The 19,930-nt window shown below is 43.9% G+C and overlaps 1 pseudogene; it reads right to left on the minus strand.

Moving 5' to 3' along the window:
* Positions 1–6,904: 6,904 nt before the first annotated feature.
* LOC128361683 (uncharacterized) lies at positions 6,905–17,916 on the minus strand (annotated as a pseudogene).
* Positions 17,917–19,930: the final 2,014 nt, after the last annotated feature.

The following is a 19,930-nucleotide window of genomic DNA, read 5'->3' on the forward strand; positions in this document are numbered from 1 at the left end:
ACGCTTCTAATACTTCTCTATAAATCTCTGGTATTCCTACCGTCATTGTTTTCTTAAACCCCATACACCAGACATTCTCACCCATTCCCCCCACATCATTGATATGTTTCTTCAAGATTTTGTTTAACTCATTCATCACCCACTCCGGCATATCAAGAAAACTCATCACATACACACACACTGATAACAACAAACTATTAACCACAATTATCTTCCCCTTTAACCTTAATTTCCTCCCCCTCCACGCTGTACATACTGTTCTTATTTTATTCATCACCCCTGTCCACGTCACATCTCTTGCCTCCTTACTTTCCACCCCTAAGTGCACTCCCAACACCTTTATATATTTTTCTTCCACCTTAAATCCCACTTCTACTCTCTCCACTTCACCTATATACATTATTTCTGATTTGTCTTTATTTATTTTTGCCCGTGATGCCCATACTTCTCTACGCGCTCCAAAACTTTCTTTACACTTCCTCCATCTCTAGTAGTATCATCCGCATATTGATTTATTACACACATCCCCCCATATGGCAGCTGAATCCCTTTCACATCTTTATTCATCTTAATTAGTGTAGCTAGGGGCTCTACCACTATTGCATACAGCAACGCTGATAGAGGACACCCCTGCCTCACTGATCTCCCCACTTCAAACCTGTCTGTCAGTACCCCGTTTACTTTTACACAGCTTTTTGCACTCCCATAATCTCTTCACCCATCCCCTCATTCTCTCCCCAAACCCAAATCGCTCTAATATCCTATACAAAAACCTATGCTCTACCCTATCAAACACCTTATTCCAGTCTATTCCTAACACCACTCCCCCTTTCTTATCTCGCTTCGTATATTCCAAAACATCCCTAACTGTCCCGATCTCTCCTATCACTCTCTTCATCCTATTTGCTAATACTTTTGTTAAAATTTTATAATCTACATTTAATAAACTAATTGGCCTATAATTTTCTAAATCTAAAGTACTTCCCTTCTTATTATTAATTTCATTGATAAATGTCCTATTCTGTCTTCTTTTCTCTAACCCTAAAAAGTATCCTGTACACTTTTCTCCCTCTAAAGCATATTTTGCTTTACTTCTCAAAATCGCCCCTCTACATTTTTCCCTTTCATACCTCTCTAGCTTCATCTTTACCTCTATATAATTGTCTATACTGTACCCCTCCTCATCTTCCGCCCTACTCAATTCTACTCTCAATTTTTCCTTCAAACCCTTCTCCTTCTTCATCATCTTTTCTTTTCTTTTCTTACTATACCTTATACTAATAGATTTGATTTGATCCTTTATCTTCTCCCATCTCTCCCCTATACTATCATCTACACTATCCTTTTCAATATTCAACACTCTCCTCTCATTCTCTGTATCCAATAATTCCCTAATCTGTTTCTCATACTCTTCCTCCTCAATATATCCTGCATTCAATATCCACATCCCTCCCCCTACCTCCTCTCTCCCAACCTTAATTCTAAGTCTTACTCCATCATGATCACTAAAGCTATTTCCCTGATGTCTTATTCTGTCTATATATCTAATAATTTCCCCCTGTACTAACACTAAATCTATTCTACTCTGTTTTAGTTGAGAGCAAACCAAAGCCTCCTCTCGTCTGCTCCATCTCACCCCCGTCATCGCCGTCGTTCTCCTGCCCGTCCTGATGCTTCCTTCGTCTTCCTCCATCGCTCTCCGCTCAACACACTCGTGTGCGTAATGGCCCGCGTGTCCACATTTGAAGCATTTAAATTCTGGACATTCTCTGAAAATGTGCCCTGTCTTAATGCACAGTCTACAGACATGTATCTGTCTGTCATGAATGACCCTAAAGTACTCCGTGCCTCTCATTGTGTCGAATTTAGTGGAGTATGGGAGTGAGCGGACCTGCTCTGTGAAGCGCACTTTTAAAAATCTGGTGCCGTCCAATATGTCAGTCCCTGGCCACACTCGGCGCTTGATTGGTGACATAGCCTTCACTCCCCACTCCTCCATCTTATCCAGTATCTTGCTGTCCTCCATATAGACGGGTAGATTAATGAATGAGATCACCATTTCATTGTTTGCAATATCTCTTGCATGTATGAGCGCTCCATTAATGCGCACCCCATCCATGAGTTTTGTTTTTCCGGTTTCAGTTTTCATTGTTATTTCATATATTTTTTCGCTTCTCACCCTGCACCCCAGCACCTCTGCACACTCCTTTTTCACCCCCTTCAGTACATCCATCATCGATAACGTCTCTGTTCCCTCCACCTCCACCTCCACAGTCAGCTCTCTCTTAAACTTTTCCTCTTGCTCTCCGCGGGTTTCTACTCGCTCTTTTCCAGTGTGGCTGTTTGTTCCAGGAGTTTTCTCATGATCATTTTTCTGTCCATTGTCAATCTCAGATAATCTGCTTTTCTCCTCACGTCTCTCCTTTCTTTCTGTGCCTTTGTCCGTGTTCTTTTTTCCAGTCATCTCTGTCAGTCCATTGTTCGTTTCCATGCTGTCCGTCCGATAAACACAAAACACGTCCCCCAGACAGCAAAAGCTGTCAGGGGAAGAAACGAAATAATCAAAATAAAATGAAATTCCAGGTTTAACTGGCACAACTTTCCCTCCAAACAAATCTCTCTCTGTCTCTCTCTGACCATGCACTTCCTGAAATGGGCGTGTTCAGGGTGGTATGGCCGTAAGCGATGAAACAGGCTGCAGAAAGCCCATTTAAAGCTACGCCAGGGCCCGTTATACCCGTCCGTGTCACTGACGGAAGTAAAAATTAAATTTTTCACACATTCTATTCTGTCTGTCTGTGTGTGTGTGTGTGTGTGTGTGTGTGTATAGCTCGCGGATTGATTTGTGATATCACAAAAGTGCACACCTGGTTCTCTCATCAAATCTTTTATATGTAAAGCCCATTTAAACATGCTGTGACACCACTGACAGTTCCTCACACCATCTGAGTGGCGGATAGTGGTGTCTCAGCCATCAAACACATGCTATCCTTTAACATTACTTTCATAGGAATTGTTTTTTTCTGTGGAGAAACACACAGCTGGAAGGATTGCAACCTTGTTTCGCAGGCTATTTGTGTACATGCAGGATGATTGTAGGCTTTTTACAGGCTGTAACAGTGAGAACTGGAACCCTAAAAACTACTCGGAAAGTGAGGCGTCTCAGTGCCACCTCTCTGGCGTGCATACAGACACAGCTGGAATGATTGCAGCTTTTGTTCCTCAAAGCCCTGTGTGCGGTGATGGAGCAACAGCGCCCTCCTTTGGTGACAGCTGAGAGGAAAAACCGTACAGCACCTGGTATTCCCAGGCACTTTCTTCACCAAGTCCCTAAGCTCCCATCAACCAACCAATGGTTGAGCAATGTTGAGCAGAGTTGAGGAGCGATGAGCCAATGGTTGAGCAATGTTGAGCAGAGCTCAGCGCTCAACAGACCAATCATTGAGCGAGGATCGGAATACGTCAGCTAATGTATTCACCACTCATAATTATTGACGATCAGGTGCGCCGCCGGCCATTAGTACTACTGTCAACGGAGGATTCACTCTGGTAAATTGTATTCTCTTCATCCTTTGCTAGTTAATTTTTTTAAGGTATGTATTAAGCTGTATCGATTTTGTAGAAAGAGAAAAGATTCTGTGTCATAACACGGTCGTTGTGTATAAAGGGAAGACGTTGAAGGTATGTTTTTAGCTGCTGGGTAGACTTCAGTCAACCTAACGCTGTTTTGTCTGTGAGCAACCATGTTACTTGTGGTTGGTCTCGTTTTAATCGTGGCAATCTAAGCTTTCCAACGGTGTATGGCATGACTGTATTCACCCAAGCTGATTAATGTGTGTTCTGTAGCTAGCTAACGCGGCTAACAAGACTGTTTACAATGAGTTGAAAGTGTGTTGTTAGAAGAACGTTTTCTTAGTATTAATCTATAATTTGTCGAAATTTGTTTGAGTTGGGGGTTATCGGCAAAGTTTTCTGTCAGGTTCATCCGCCTCCTGAGGTAACTAGTCTGCTAGCGGTCAGTGCAACGACGATTACAGTAGCACTAGCGGCTACGTCGCACACCTGCAAACCTGTCGCTTTTCAGCGACAATCAACATTTTCTTGGTCAATTTGATGTGGATATGTGTTAATGTGGGTAAATGTGACTGTTTAGACAACAGCTGATGCCAGAGTAAGTGTAACATAAAGCATTTTGACGACCGTGTTAATCTCTTGTTGCATGGGATGCGCTGCATACCTGGTAAACAGCAATTTCTAACAACATAGGGCTATTTAGATAACAATCTGGCGAGCATGTTGTCCTAGGCTAATACACCAACAGCAAATTTCTGTATAATAAAGGGATACATATTGTCAATCTAAATGATCTGCTTTTAGTTTTACTCATTTATTCATGTTTTACTGTACCAGATGAAACATGGAGAAGCCGGTGCATCGGTGCAGCGTGTGTGACAAGACTTTCACTGAAAAGTCCAACCTGACGAGGCATCTGAAGATCCATGCCATCGCCAGGGAGACCTTTGACTGTAATGTGTGCAGGAAGAGCTTGACCACCAAATCATCGCTGGTCAGCCATCAACAGCTACACCAGTACCCCAACATCGTTTTGTACTGGCAAGGAGAGGCCAGGCTGCACTGTACAGAGGCAGCAAAGTCTGTGGCAGAGGCCCCCAGCAAAACCGTTGTTGACCCTAAATGGCTGGATCTCAAGACAGCAGAGGCGGCTGCCAAGAGGTCCGGGGGTGAGCTGTGGAAAGGTCAGCTGGTCATCGTGTTCGGGAAGTACTCCGGTCAGACCTTCAGGTGGCTTCTAGAAAACGATGTCGGCTGGCTGGTGTGGTTGCTGTTCTAGTACTGCCAGCAGGGAGAGCAGGGTGAGCTGCTGAAGTGGCAGAAGGAGCGACTGCTTGAGTATGCCAGAGAGTTCCCTCCTGTCACATGGCACCTTGACAGGAGGTCGAAGGTAAACGATAAACTGAGTTACCTTTTAGACCTGAATAATTGATGTTAAGCAGTAACCAGTATTAGTAAAAGTATTATTTTATAAGATTATTCTATGGTCGTGTTTTATTTTCTGCAGAAAGCGCATTCGAAGAAAGACCGGGCTCCTCCGACCGTCCCCGACCTCTCTCAGCAGGACCCCAACTACACCAGTGATGCCGAGTTGTTGGCTTCTGCAGGTATACTAGTGTTATGCAGAAATGAATATGAAAGTACTGTGTAGTATGCTGTGGAGCAATGCAGTTGATACATTTTTGTGGTCTTCTCCTCTTCAGAGAGTGTCCTGGATGAGTCGGCACACACCTGACCACCTGGGGAGACCTCGCCAGCTCTGTGTGCCAGGACGACAGGACCGGACCCTCGTCCCTTTGAGAGACCTCGGAACCCGGTGCCGTCGTGCTGGAGGGCTGGCAGAAGTTCTGGGAGCAGCCACCTGAATCCGCCCAAGCCACTGGTATGTCCCCTGCGAATATCAAGTGGCTGAAGTACAACGAAATATGCGGGCTGTTCGAGAGGGCCGCCAAGTATAAGAACAGCAGGGGTGAGATGGCCGAGAGGAAGGTTTTGAAGGAGAAGATGGAATTCCACCCGCCCCCTCCTCCTATGGCCGTCAAGGGAGCTGTGCCAAACATGCTCTCCTTCTTCACCACCCCTGCCTTCTTCTGGCGCCCGGTCGGCGTGATGAAGGCGTTGATCCGCTGCCCCGCACCGCCAGAGTACTGCCTGGAGAAGAAAGGGTACAGCAGCTACGCCAGGCAAGTGTGCAGCACCAACTTCCACTACACCCTACTGACCGAGAGGTTGACATGCAAGTACTGTCACAAGCTGAGGGAGGGGCTGAGCCAGGTGCACGCAGACAACAGCGACGACGACGATGAGGAGGACGACGCTCAGAAGCAGCAGCAGCAGCAGTACTTGTGGCTGACGCACAGCCCCAAAATTCTGATGAGCCTCGCCCCGGCCGTCAGAAGGATGTTCCCCGCCGTTCTCTGTGGCAAGCATGCCGTGGACAGGAGTGTGGTCACCCTGATGAGTGACCGACTCAACGCGGTGTCCATGGCCAAGGTGCAGAGGCTGCTGCAGCAGGGCCATGACGAGTGGTACGTGGAGCGTCGGGAGCTGTACCAGACCCTCCTGTACGACGCCCACACGTCGGCGGCTGGATCCTCTTCCTCTCAGCGAGGCATCCTGTCTTTTGCCAGAGCGGCTGGCACTTACACCCCTTCCATCGCCCCGTCTCGTCTTCCGTCTGCTCGGGTCCTGAGGCGCGCGCACCTGATCCTAGAGATCGAGAAGATGCCCGTGTACAGGGAACAGATCCTCAGCACTACTGGGGAGATCTTCAATCAATCAATCAATCTTTATTTGTATAGCGCCAAATCACAACAAAGTCATCTCAAGTCACTTTACACATAGAGCAGGTTCTAAACCAACTCTTCAGGTTTTAACTTTAAAGAGACCCAACATTCCCACATGAGCAACAGTGGCGAGAAAAAACTCCCTTTTAACAGGAAGAAACTTCAGGCAGAACCAGACTCAGAAGTGGGCGGACATCTGCCTCGACCGGTTGGGGTTGAGAGGAGAGAAAGGAAGGATAGAGGAGAGAAGCACAATGAAAATCAACAATGAAGCTGGATGGTCCGGGACTGGAATCCGTCATCCGGACGTCTACAGGCCCAGATTACCTGTAAGACCAGAAAGCAGAACCAGAAACCAGAAACCAGAAAGACAACTCCGGGGAAGAAGTTTAGCTTATTGATGCATTAATAGAACATGAGTGTTAATGGATATAGATGGATGGATAGAGAGAGAGAGAGGGAGGAGGAGAGAAAGGCCCAGTGCATCATGGGGGTCCCCCGGCAGTCTAAGCCTATGGCAGCATAAGTTAAGAGCTCAAAGAACCCTAACTATAAGCTTTATCAAAAAGGAAAGTTTTAAGCCTACTCTTAAATGTAGAGAGGGTGTCTGCCCCCCGGACCAAATCTGGAAGATGGTTCCACAGGAGAGGAGCCTGATAGCTGAAGGCTCCACCTCCTGTTCTACTTTTAGAGATACTAGGAACCACAAGTAGACCTGCATGCTGGGAGCGCAGTCTTCTAGTAGGTACATAAGGTACTACCAGTTCTTTAAGATATGATGGAGCCTGACCATTAAGAGCTTTGAAGGTGAGGAGGAGGATTTTGAATTCTATTCTGAATTTTACGGGAAGCCAATGCAGTGAAGCCAAGATAGGAGTAATATGATCTCTCTTTCTAGTTTTTGTCAGAACACGGGCAGCTGCATTCTGGACCAGCTGGAGAGTCTTTAGAGACTTGTTAGGACAGCCTGATAATAATGAATTGCAGTAGTCCAGCCTAGAAGTAACAAATGCATGGACTAGTTTTTCAGCATCATTTTGAGACAGGAAGTGTCTAATTTTTGCAATATTACGCAAATGAAAGAAGGCAGTCCTTGAAATTTGTTTTATGTGGGAATTAAAGGACAGATCCTGATCAAATATAACTCCTAGGTTCCTTACAGTGGAGCTGGGGGCCAGAGTAATGCCATTCAGAGTAATTATATCGTTTGATAATGAATTTCTAAGGTGTTTAGGGCCAAGCACAATAACTTAAGTTTTTTCTGAGTTTAATAACAGGAAGTTGCAGGTCAGGATTTGATGATCAATAGTGTCAAAGGCAGCACTAAGGTCTAACAGGATGAGGACAGAGAGAAGTCCATTGTCTGATTAAGTTAAAAGGTCATTTGTAACTTTTACCAGTGCAGTCTCTGTGCTATGATGAGCTCTAAATCCAGACTGAAAATTCTCAAATAAACTGTTACTATGGAGAAAGTTACACAGCTGATTAGCAACTTCTTTCTCAAGGATCTTAGAGAGAAAGGGAAGGTTTGATATCGGCCTATAGTTGGCTAGAGCCTCTGAGTCAAGAGTAGGCTTTTTAAGAAGTGGTTTAATTACAGCTACCTTAAAGGACTGTGGTACATAACCTGTCACCAAAGACAGATTAATCATATCTAACAAGGAAGTGCTAACTGAGGGTAATACTTCCTTGAGCAGCCTAGTTGGAATCGGGTCTAAGAGACAAGTTGATGGTTTGGATGAAGTAATCATTGAAGTTAATTCTGTAAGGTTGACTGGAGAGAAACAGTCTAATGTATCAGGTTTAACAGCGATTTGTAGGTATTCTGTGTTAGAAGATGAATCAGAGTTTATTGAGGGCAGGAGGTGATTGATTTTGTCCCTAATGGTTACAATTTCATCATTAAAGAAACTCATGAAGTCATCACTACTGAGAGTTAAAGGAATACATGGATCAGTAGTATTATGGCTCTTTGTCAGTTTAGCCAAAGTACTGAAATGAAACCTTGGACTGTTTTTATTCTCCTCTATTAGTGATGAGTAGTAGGCGACTCTGGCGTTACGGAGGGCCTTCTTATATGCTTTAAGACTGTTTTGCCAGGCTAAGTGAGATTCTTCTAATTTAGTAGAACGCCATAGTCTTTCTAATTTTCGTGAAGTTTGCTTTAATTGTCTGGTTTGGGAATTGTACCATGGAGCTGTTCTCTGTTGTTTAATTACCTTCTTTTTTAGAGGGGCGATGGAGTTCAGAGTTGTTCTCAGTGAGTCTGCAGCACTATCAACAACACAGTCAATCTGGGGGGGGGGGGGACTAAAGTCAGAATGAGTAATCTCTGTTGTATTGAAACATGGTATTGAGTTCAGTACTGATGGAATTATTTCTTTAAATTTAGTGACAACACCATCAGACAGACATCTAGTAAGAACATGTTTGTCTAACGGCGTATAGTCCAGTAATAGGAATTCAAACGTTATTAAATAATGGTCTGATAAAGAAGGATTATGAGGGAAAACTATTAAATGTTCAACTTCAATACCATATGTCAGAACAAGGTTGAGGGTGTGGTTATAACAGTGAGTGGTTTCATTCACATTTTGAGAGAAGCCAATTGAATCCAATAAAGCAATAAATGCAGTGTTAAGGCTGTCATTATCAACATCCACATGAATGTTAAAGTCACCTACTATAAGTACTTTATCAGTACTCAGGACCAAATTTGATAAAAACTCTGAAAAGTCAGATAAAAATTGGGCATACGGGCCAGGAGGACGGTATATTACAACAAATAAAACTGGCTGTAAAGTTTTCCAGGCTGGATGAGAAAGACTGAGAACAAGACTTTCGAATGATTTGTAACTAAGTTTAGGTCTGGGGTTGATTATTAAGTCTGAGTTAAAAATGGCTGCAACTCCACCTCCTCGGCCGGTATCTCGAGGAATGTGAGTATTAATATGACTAGGGGGTGTGGATTCATTTAGGCTGGTGTATTCATCCTGTCGCAGCCAAGTTTCAGTGAGACAGAATAAGTCAATATGATGATCTGATATTATGTCATTGATTAATACACCTTTAGAGGAGAGAGATCTAGTGTTTAAGAGTCCACATTTAACTCTCTTATTTTGATCCATTACTGAAGTGGTATTAATTTTAATCAGATTTTTGTGAATAGCTCCTCTATTTGAAGCTGAATTAACTGGTTTAGGTGGTCGGGGGACAGACACAGTTTCTATGTGTAATTGGGTGGGTAACTGCTTTAATGGAAGCGCAGAGAAGCGTGTAAGCACCTGCACCTCTGTCTCCTAGTCTGGACTCTGGGTTGTCATGGGTTTGGGTTAATAAATTCTGCCATATTGCTAGATAAGAGAGCAGCTCCATCCAAAGTGGGATGTATGCCGTCTCTCCTAATCAGACCATAGGTCTTCCCCAGAAAGTCTGCCAATTTTCAATGAAGCCCACATTATTATCTGGACACCACCTCGACAACCAGCGGTTAAATGACGACATGAGGCTATACATGTCATCACTAATCAAATTAGGCAGGGGCCCAGAGAAAACTACGGAGTCCGACATTGTTTTAGCGAATGTACATACCTCAACTTATACCTCTAGATTTATGGTGTTTCACTGAGCAACAACTGGTTTCCTCCCCTGATTTCTAAACTGTGGGATGTTAGCTATCCAGAGGGAAAAAAGGGACAGCCTAAATCTTGTAATGCTAATGCATGGTATGAAGATGTAGCCACTTCTACCTATGTTTTTTTTTCACGTCAGCCAAAAACCAAGCTGATGCTAAAACAGAACAGATTGTGCTAGACTTGACTAAAGGCAAGGCTTAACAGCCTGTTGAGCCAAAAGTAAATTCAGCTATTAGTCTTATGATTGATTATGCACGTGATCGTAATATCAGTAACTGCTGGCATTGTCAAAATATGCCAGTGTCAATCTATTGTCCTATGCTTAAATTGCCCAATTCCATTCATCAAAGCTGACTATGAAAAGCCTGATTGGAATGATCTGAGTTTGCGACTTAACGATGATACAGATGATTGTTACACCCCTACCTATCCAATTGACTCTGTTAAATCCACAGAACATGCTGACATTGCACGACATTGATAGAGATTTTAATTATGCAGCCCATATATCAATGGACAGAGTAGACAGGAGTCCAGGATGTCTTGTATTGAAAAGGTTTATTTACTCCATGGAGGAGAAACGAGCGAATGATCAGTACACGTTATATGCCCTGATGCTTCCTTCAATTCTGCAGTTTCTCTCCTCCGGGTATAGACTTTAAACCACACAGATAATGCCCAAGGTTGAGCCATGCCCAAATATGGACAGATCCAACACATCTACAATATACAGAATTTAGTGTACTGGTCTATAGACAAAACATTGCTTAGACAACACTCAGGACCTTTGTCCTACCTCCAACACTATATCAAACCTCTGACTCCAGCTGCCTCTACTCCATTCAGGGAAAACAGTCAAACACATATCTGACCTCGGCTGCTATAGCAACACTATCAGAGTGGCTCCTGTTTTCCCCAAAAGGAGCAGACACACTGCTACCACTATCTCAAGAGGAGACAGTGTCTAAACCCTATCATTTGGTGAGGCCTTGCGATGACCGCACAGCCTAGTTTGACCCAGTGCATATTAATGATGGAAAATTCCCTAACAATCCCCTCTTATTGATCAGGAGATCAATACTGACTACCCATACTCTAGACATTACAGTGGCAAGACTACCCACGGAGTACCCCAGAACAGAAGCAGCATCTACCGTACAAATCCACAAAAGTCACATAAGACAAAATCAAGTAGTATTGAAAACATAAACTCACACAGTAACATCATTCCGTTACAATTAATGTCCCTAGGGCAAAATAAAATGAATTGAAAAACATTTCATGAAAATCATTGAAAAACATTTAATGCAAATCATTCCCCTCTTATGTACCACATATGCCTATTCTGTCACATGACACATGAGTTCCGCCTTCTGGCCAACAAGGGCAGTTGTGAAGCTCACCCTCAAAGGAATGAAGAACCCCTGTAATACTGAAGTATTAAAGGAGCTCAGGACAGACGTCATGAGTCATATGCACCTATCTCACAGAAGCTATATTTCCCTAAAGATCCTGAAAAAGCAAACAAGAACCCTGTGCTAACTACTCCTAGTCTAGCAAAGCACTTAAGGCCACGCCTCGATGGTATGGAGGTAACAAGACCTATGGTTTACCTTATCTTATCCTATTAGGAAACCTTACACTTTAAAAGGTGGTACATACATACACATGTGATTACAGCAATACAGCAAAATACTCATTTCATCCCTGAAAAGGAAAAGTTAAATCAAATTAACAATTTTAATCATTGTCACACATTTAATTTATGCACTGACGAGTCTTCAACCCATGTACTTAACGTACAGTCGAGGGTCACCACCATGGAGAGGTTACTAGCACTTTCGATGCATGGTGGCCTTGAATCCATCATCCGTTTCATCCTCTTCATCAGTTGCAGTTTTTTTTCTGTTTCATTGCATTCAAATACACATTTATGAAATCAAGATCACATACAACATTCTCTATAAACTAAACAAAGAAATTATTCTGCTTATTCAAACTAGAGAAATGTTTAACCGTACTTCATTAAACAAAATGATTCAAGTGATTAATAGTTGTTTTGAAATTTGGAAAACACAGTAAAATCTGGAATCATTAAAACAATGAAACCCTGAAACGAAAATAAAACGAGGAGTTCATGAACACACAGACGCCTCTGAGTTTCATCTGCAGACAGCAGGTGATAGAATCTGCCTCAGTTTAACACTCAGACACATCACCTCTCCCACTATCTGACTCCCTGATTCATTAAACTAAATACTTTTGCTTACAGACCTGAGGTCTCCTCCTCCTCGTCATCATCCTCCACGGAGAGGTCATCCAGCCCAAGACGCTGTATCCACTCCTCAAAGCCTCGAAAATCATAATATCTCATTGTCACATTATTGTTAACATTTGCGTCAACAGTTGTACACACCTGGGGTGCTTGAATGACGGATTTAGTGGTCTTCTTCACCATCAGCTTAATCAGCCAACTCATACAGGCACAGAGGAGGATGAGGAGGAGAATGATGACCAGCAGTGTAGTCAAAAGCTTGATCAGGTTGGACCCCCATGGCCCAAAGATACCTGAAAAATCTCCAAAATTAAACCCATGGTTAACATGTAATTCCTTTATACCTAATGCAGTTTCATGTGCCATTTTTCTTCAAAAAATGAATTACTCCGTCCTTGCAATCAGAGTCTATTACCTGGTTTGTTTCTACAGGGCTCTCCCGCAGAGGGCACCCCCTCTTTGAGGACTCTGTAACTACGACTGTATCACGAGCAGAGAAGCCTCCCTGCTCTCCATCTCCTGAAACTTTCAGACCGGTAACTTGGCCCAGTCCACCTAGCAGGAGTGAAAATATGAGTAATCGTCTGATTACCTGCAATTGACCTGCACATCCTCTCCGGCAGCTGGGGGGGCAAGTCTGCACCTTGTGGCATGAATCCATTCTGCCTTTCCTTCGACCTTTAAAGCTGTCCTGGTTGTCAGCAGCACCTGGTACGGTCCTTTCCACTTAGGAGACAAAGACACTTTTTCCAGAGATTTGATTAGTACATAGTCACCCTCCTTAAAAGGATGAATTGGTTCCTCTGATGGTTTGGGGAGCCTCTTGGATACCTGCAAATGATATTTTCTCAAAATCTCTGTTAGTTTTTTCACATAATCAGTCATGAACTCATCCGTCCAGAGCAAGGTAGTTTTATGTGGAGTTAAAGGGGGGCTTGTCCCTGTGGACATTGGCCTCCCCATCAACACTTCATGAGGACTAAGTCCTGTGGTTGCGTTTGGTGCACTTCGAATTGAATACAACACCAGAGGTAGGGCGTCAGGCCATTTCAAACCCGTCGCCATTACCGTTTTAGTCAGTCTTTCTTTGATAGTTGCATTCATCCTTTCAACTTGTCCTGAACTTTGTGGGTGATAAGGAACATGTAACTGCCACTTGAATCCTAAAATAGCTGACAGTCCCTTTGTGATGTGTGATACAAAAGCTGGACCTCTGTCACTATCTATTCCCTGTGGCACCCCGAATCTTGGGATTACTTCCCTTAGAAGACATTTCACAACAGTTCTGGCATCTTCTTTCCTGGTTGGGAAGCATTCAACCCACTTTGAAAATCGATCAGTTATGACTAACAAATACTTGTAGCCTTGACAACTGGGCATATGTGCAAAATCTATTTGCATATTTACAAATGGACCTGATGGGGGTTCTAAATGGTCATGTCGCACAGTGCTGTTCTGTTTTCTGGTCTGTTGGCATATCAAGCAACTTTCAACAAGAGTTTGTGAGACCTGTGTGATACCCGGTGCAAACCATTGTGAGCGAATAACATCATTGATCACCCCTCTTCCGACATGTGCTGGTCCGTGTGTAACACGTGCCAGAACATGTAGGAGAGCTCGAGGACAAACTGGTCGACCATCAGGGTGGAGCCACAAGCTAGACTACGCATCAAGTGTACAACCTTTTCTCAACCAAAGACTACGCTCCCTATCATCAGCGTGATTTTGCAACATCACAACATCATTAACGGAGGGTAGCGAAAATGGATGGACAGGCTGTGTGGAGGCACACTGACGTACCATGGAGGAAGAGGAAGTTGCTGCTTGTTTGGCTGCGAAATCAGCCATTGCATTTCCTCGTGAAACAGGATCATTTTCCTGACTGTGAGCAGCACATTTCACAATTGCAAGCTGGAACGGGCGCATCTCTGTTGAAAAGGCACTTGTTCCTGCAGGCTTTTGCCGGCTAAATGTGTGTTTTTGTCTGTGTTCTTGTTATTGTGAAGCGACCTTGGGTTTTATGAAAGGCGCTATACAAAATAAAGTTATTATTATTATTATTATTATAATGGCGTCTAGCAGGTCATTTACCAACGCATGATGTTGTAATGGCCTGCCAGACGATGACACAAACCCTCTCATTTTCCATAATTGACCGAAATCATGAGCTACACCAAAAGCATATCGTGAATCAGTGTAGATGGTGGCAGTTTTACCAGAAGCGATAATACAGGCCCTAGTGAGGGCATATAGTTCTGCTGCCTGCGCTGAAGTGCCAGGAGGCAGAGCTCGTGCTTCTAAAACCTCCCAATCATTTACTACTGCATAGCCCGCTAGGTGAACATTGTCAGATGGTCTGCTAGCTGACCCATCAGTGTAAAGAATCATCTCAGAGTTAGGTATTGGTGTCTGCAATAGGTCTGGCCTTGGTGATGTACACATATCAATAGTAGCAATGCAATCATGCTCAATTTCAGTTGTGTCAATCAGTGGAAGGAGAGTGGCTGGATTTAAGGGGGGTGAGCGCTTTAAAGTTATGTGTGGGCTGGAAAGGATAGTTGCCTCATAACCGGAACGTCTAGCTGCTGTCATGTGTTGAGTAGCTGATGTGTTTAAAATGTGTAATACTGCATGCGGAACGTGCACGACACAGTCATGAGCCAGTACAATGGGAGCGGACTTATCAAGCAGAATAGCAACTGCAGCCACCGCTCTCAGGCAACCCGGCATACCAAGGACTACAGGGGTCAGTCGAGATGAATAGTACGCTACAGGACGGTAGTGAGACCCATGTTTTTGTACTAGAATGCCTGTAGCAAAGCCTTCTCTCTCATGTACGTGTAGATGGAACGGCTGATGATAGTCTGGCAATCCTAATGCTGGAGCCATGGTGAGAGCATGCTTTAAGTTCTGAAAAGCTTTTTGCATGTCATCAGTCCATTGAACTGCAGTGGGAGCTGACTGCAGTGTGGCTGCTCGCAATACAGAGTCCATAGCCGCATACTCATAAATCCAGTGTCTGCAATAGTTCGCCATCCCTAAGAATGAAATCATGCCCTTCTTAGTTCTGGGGGGAGGCATGTTGACCAGCAGTTTCACCCTTTCTGGTGATAGGAGGCGCTGTCCATCCTTCAGGAGGTGACCCAAATATGTGACCTCAGATCGGCAAAATTGCAGTTTGGGCAGTGATGCTCTATGTCCACACTCAGCCAACCTCTGCAGGAGCAAGATTGAATCAATTCGACAAGCTTCCTCGGATGGAGAGGCTATCAAAAGATCATCTGCGTACTGCAGAAGTGTTGAACCCCCTGGGAAGTGGAGGTCATCAAGGTCTCTTTTTACTGCTGCTGCGTACACTGTTGGACTCTCAACATAACCCTGTGGCAAACGCCGCCATGTATACTGTTTGCCTTTGAACGTGAATGCAAACAGATACTGGCTATCTGGATGCAATGGTATAGAGAAAAAAGCTGAACATAGATCAATGACTGTGTAGTGTGTTGAATTGGATGGTAACGAAGCTAAAATCGAATTAGTGTCTGGCACAATGGGAGCTGTGGGCACGACAATATTATTAATAGCCTGCAAATCTTGCACAAATCTCCATTCATCTGGACGATTTGGTTTTGGGATGGGCAAAATGGGTGTGTTGCATGGACTGGAAGTTTGCACCAGTACATTTTGATCCAATAGAGATTGAATAACTGTTTCAATTCCAGTAATGGCTCTGTGAGGCAAGTTATACTGTCTGATAGCTGGCAATGTGACATTTGGTTTGAGTGTGACTTTATGAGGTGGAGCCGAATTCACAAAACCTACATGATTTTTATGTTTTGCCCATAAATATGAGGGAACCTCTGATAATTCCGATGGAGCCCCATATTCTGCAGGGTGAGGTGGCTGAAACAATACCAATACCTTATACTGCTCCAAAGGGTTAAAGGCTGCTGTGCAATGACACGTCAGGAGAGGCCTCATGGCAGACATCAATGATGCACATGCTGGTGATGTTGTGGCAATTTTCTGAATGTTGGGCACTGTGAACATAGAAGACATGTTAAAATTTGGCAATGTCCAACAATACAAACAATCAACAGTGGATTGCAAAAACTGAAATGCTTGGGCTGCTCTGTGATCAGGTAGAGTTAAAAACAGCCCTTCAGGGGTGCAGTGAATTGTTGCATGGAGCTTACAAAGCAAATCTCGCCCCATGAGGTTAATTGGGCTCTTTTCAGATATCAGAAAAGAGTGCTGTACATTTGTGCCTTCTACGCTTATCTCAGTTTGATGTGATAATGGCTCTTCATTAGGAATGCCAGAGACTCCGACTGTTGTGATAAATCTAGAGGTCGGAGTGCACACATGCTCAGAAGATTTTACTGTGGAGATAGTTGCTCCACTGTCCACCAAAATATCAACATTATTACCATTAACTTGAACTGACATCATTGGATCCTCAGAGGGATTTTTGGAAATTTGAATAGTTGCAGCTTGAATGTGAATTGGTTGTTCTGATCCTATCTCTCCATGGCCTCCCTATGCTTGATTGTAATATGTCTGCAATGTGTGCGCAGCTGGCTGAGGTGTGTGTGTGTTAGGAGGAGGAGGATTGGGAGGAGGAGAGTAAGGGTTTGGCTGTTGAGAATATTGGGGCGCCTGTTGGGGTTCGTATGTGAGGCGAAGCTGGTTTGGATTTATGGGATTACTTTGACACTCTTTGGCCCAGTGTCCCTTTCTTCCACATCTGCGACAATTTGATCTCTTTTTATTGTACTTTCTGTGTGTGGGCTGCTCTCCACTCTGATATGGTGCCTGTTTCACCATCTGTTTAGACCTAGAGTTGGATTTTCAGTAGTGAAAATACCACTCCTGTACATATCCATCAGCTTGTCTTTTGTTGTTTTCCAATCTATTCTTTGCCAATCTGGGGCTGACAGTTTGTATGCTGTGGAAATTTCCTGTTTCAAATTTTGCAGCAAAATGTGAATGGCAAGGAGAGCATTCTCCTCTCGTTTCATTCCAGCATTATTATCCCACACTTGCATAAATCGCTGAATAAATTCAGGCACACTCTCATTGGGACCTTGAACACAGTCAACCACTTCTGAGAAATCACACTGCTTTTTAGCACATTTTGTTATTGCTGTTTTAGCTTCATTGTTCATCCAATCACTCATAGGTCTGACTTGCGGCCACCGGCCATCCTCCGTTGCAGCAGGGAAAACAAATTCATCCTTACACAGAGGCCAATGAGTGCCATATGTACATTCAAGCAACATTTGGACATCAGGCATCAGACTGTTATACACCTTACATGTTTGAGACAACCACACCCAGTACTCCTCAGCCTGTGTTATTGGATTTGGAGACTTTCTGGCCAAATCCAAAATTTCAGCAGGTGTCCATGGTTTGCAAACAGCTGTCTCCCCAATCATTATTTTAGGAGCATTAAGGAAACCTGACCCTGTGTCTGCCTGTTGTCTCTGTCTAGTAACTCTGGGTGATGTATTTGTACTCCCAGGTTTTCTGTTTGTGGTACGGCAACGGGAACTTCTAGCACCTCTTGAAGCTTGTGCTCCAGCTCTCTCAATTTTCTCCCCGTCTGTGTCAAATTCTGATTCACCTTCACAGCTCTCATCTGATGCATTTGAGTCTCCAGTCTCAGTTAAGAGAGCTATCTTTGACTTTTTAAGCCAGTCTTTTGATTTGTTTCTTTCTAATCCTGATTGTCCAAGGCTACTCTTTTCTTTCGGCCTCACAGCCTGTCCTGTGTTACCTCTCTTTTCCCTTTCTTCTGCCTCCAGTTTCTCTCTTTCCTGTCTGGCCCTAGCTTCTGCTAGCTCTTTCTCCTGTCTAACTCTATCTGCAGCTTCTGCTAGCTCTCTCTCCAGTTTGTACCTTTCTGCTAGCTCTCTCTCCTGTCTAACTCTATCTGCAGCTTCTGCTAGCTCTCTCTCCTGTCTGTACCTTTCTGCCAACTCTCTCTCTTGTCTAACTCTATCTGCAGCTTCGGCTAGCTCTCTCTCCTGTGTAGCTCCTTCTGCAGTTTCGGCTAGCTCTCTCTCCTGTCTAGCTCTTTCTGCAGCTGCTACTCTTTGTCCCTCCATCACTGCAGCAGTCTGCAGGAGGAAATCTGTATCGGCTGTGGCTTGCCGTAAGCTGGCCTGTTCATCTGTGTTACTGTGTCGGGCAGGATTTGCCCACAACTCCTGATGGCACATATGGAGAAAACATGTCTTGAAACTGTCTTGCTGGATCAGCTGGTTGTGCTGAAGTTGTGTGTGCCTGTGCCTGTGCCTGTGGATTATCAGGTTGATTTGTCTGTTCCACATTTTCACTGGTGTTTCTTACTGTTTGACAGTCTCTCTGTCTTCTAAATTTTGTTGAATCAATTTCTATGGTTTTAGACTCCAAACTACCACCTGCGCTGGACGTATTATTGCCCATTTTTTATCACTTTACAACATCAGATAAACATACAATTTCAACAGCATCTAGGACTCCAACTCCTCTTTTACAATAGCAGCAGTGTTGGTTTGAAGCTTAGAATATACGTGTATACACAAATTACCGGCGCCCAGGCTCAAACCGAGCCATCTTTCCCAAAGGACACAGAGCAGATAGTCCGCAATCTTGATTTAAGCGAGGTAGATCCAATTACTATCCCCGAAAACGTCTTTTCTTACAGCTTAAACCTCATGCGGGTCCCCCTGTGTCGAGCGCAGCCCAAAGCTGGCCCAGAAACCAAAAACAGCCACAATGTGGCCCTACGAGGGGTCGAAAACACCCACCCCTCCTGACCCTCCAACACCACACACTCTGCTATTACAACTAATCGTTGTCAATCACACTGATTCGGATACAGTATCCATGTTTTAGTCAAATGGATATTTCGTCTGTGCTCAGTGCCAATTTATGGGCTTTCTTATTTTTGCTTTTGTCAATTTGCAAAATTAAAATCAAAAAGGTTCTTTTATTTTGATCTCGTCAAACAACGACATGGTAAGGCATCAATTCATAAAATTTGCACTTACCCAGTCGTTGTTATGTTGAGATCCTGTTCGTGACGCCAGTTTGATAGAGATTTTAATTATGCAGCCCATATATCAATGGACAGAGTAGACAGGAGTCCAGGATGTCTTGTATTGAAAAGGTTTATTTACTCCATGGAGGAGAAACGAGCGAATGATCAGTACACGTTATATGCCTTGATGCTTCCTTCAATTCTGCAGTTTCTCTCCTCCGGGTATAGACTTTAAACCACACAGATAATGCCCAAGGTTGAGCCATGCCCAAATATGGACAGATCCAACACATCTACAATATACAGAATTTAGTGTACTGGTCTATAGACAAAACATTGCTTAGACAACACTCAGGACCTTTGTCCTACCTCCAACACTATATCAAACCTCTGACTCCAGCTGCCTCTACTCCATTCAGGGAAAACAGTCAAACACATATCTGACCTCGGCTGCTATAGCAACACTATCAGAGTGGCTCCTGTTTTCCCCAAAAGGAGCAGACACACTGCTACCACTATCTCAAGAGGAGACAGTGTCTAAACCCTATCATTTGGTGAGGCCTTGCTATGACCGCACAGCCTAGTTTCACCCAGTGCATATTAATGATGGAAAATTCCCTAACAGACATGTTGCACA

The sequence above is a fragment of the Scomber japonicus genome, chromosome 7, assembly GCF_027409825.1.
Source record: "Scomber japonicus isolate fScoJap1 chromosome 7, fScoJap1.pri, whole genome shotgun sequence".
Classification (NCBI taxonomy): Eukaryota; Metazoa; Chordata; class Actinopteri; order Scombriformes; family Scombridae; genus Scomber; species Scomber japonicus.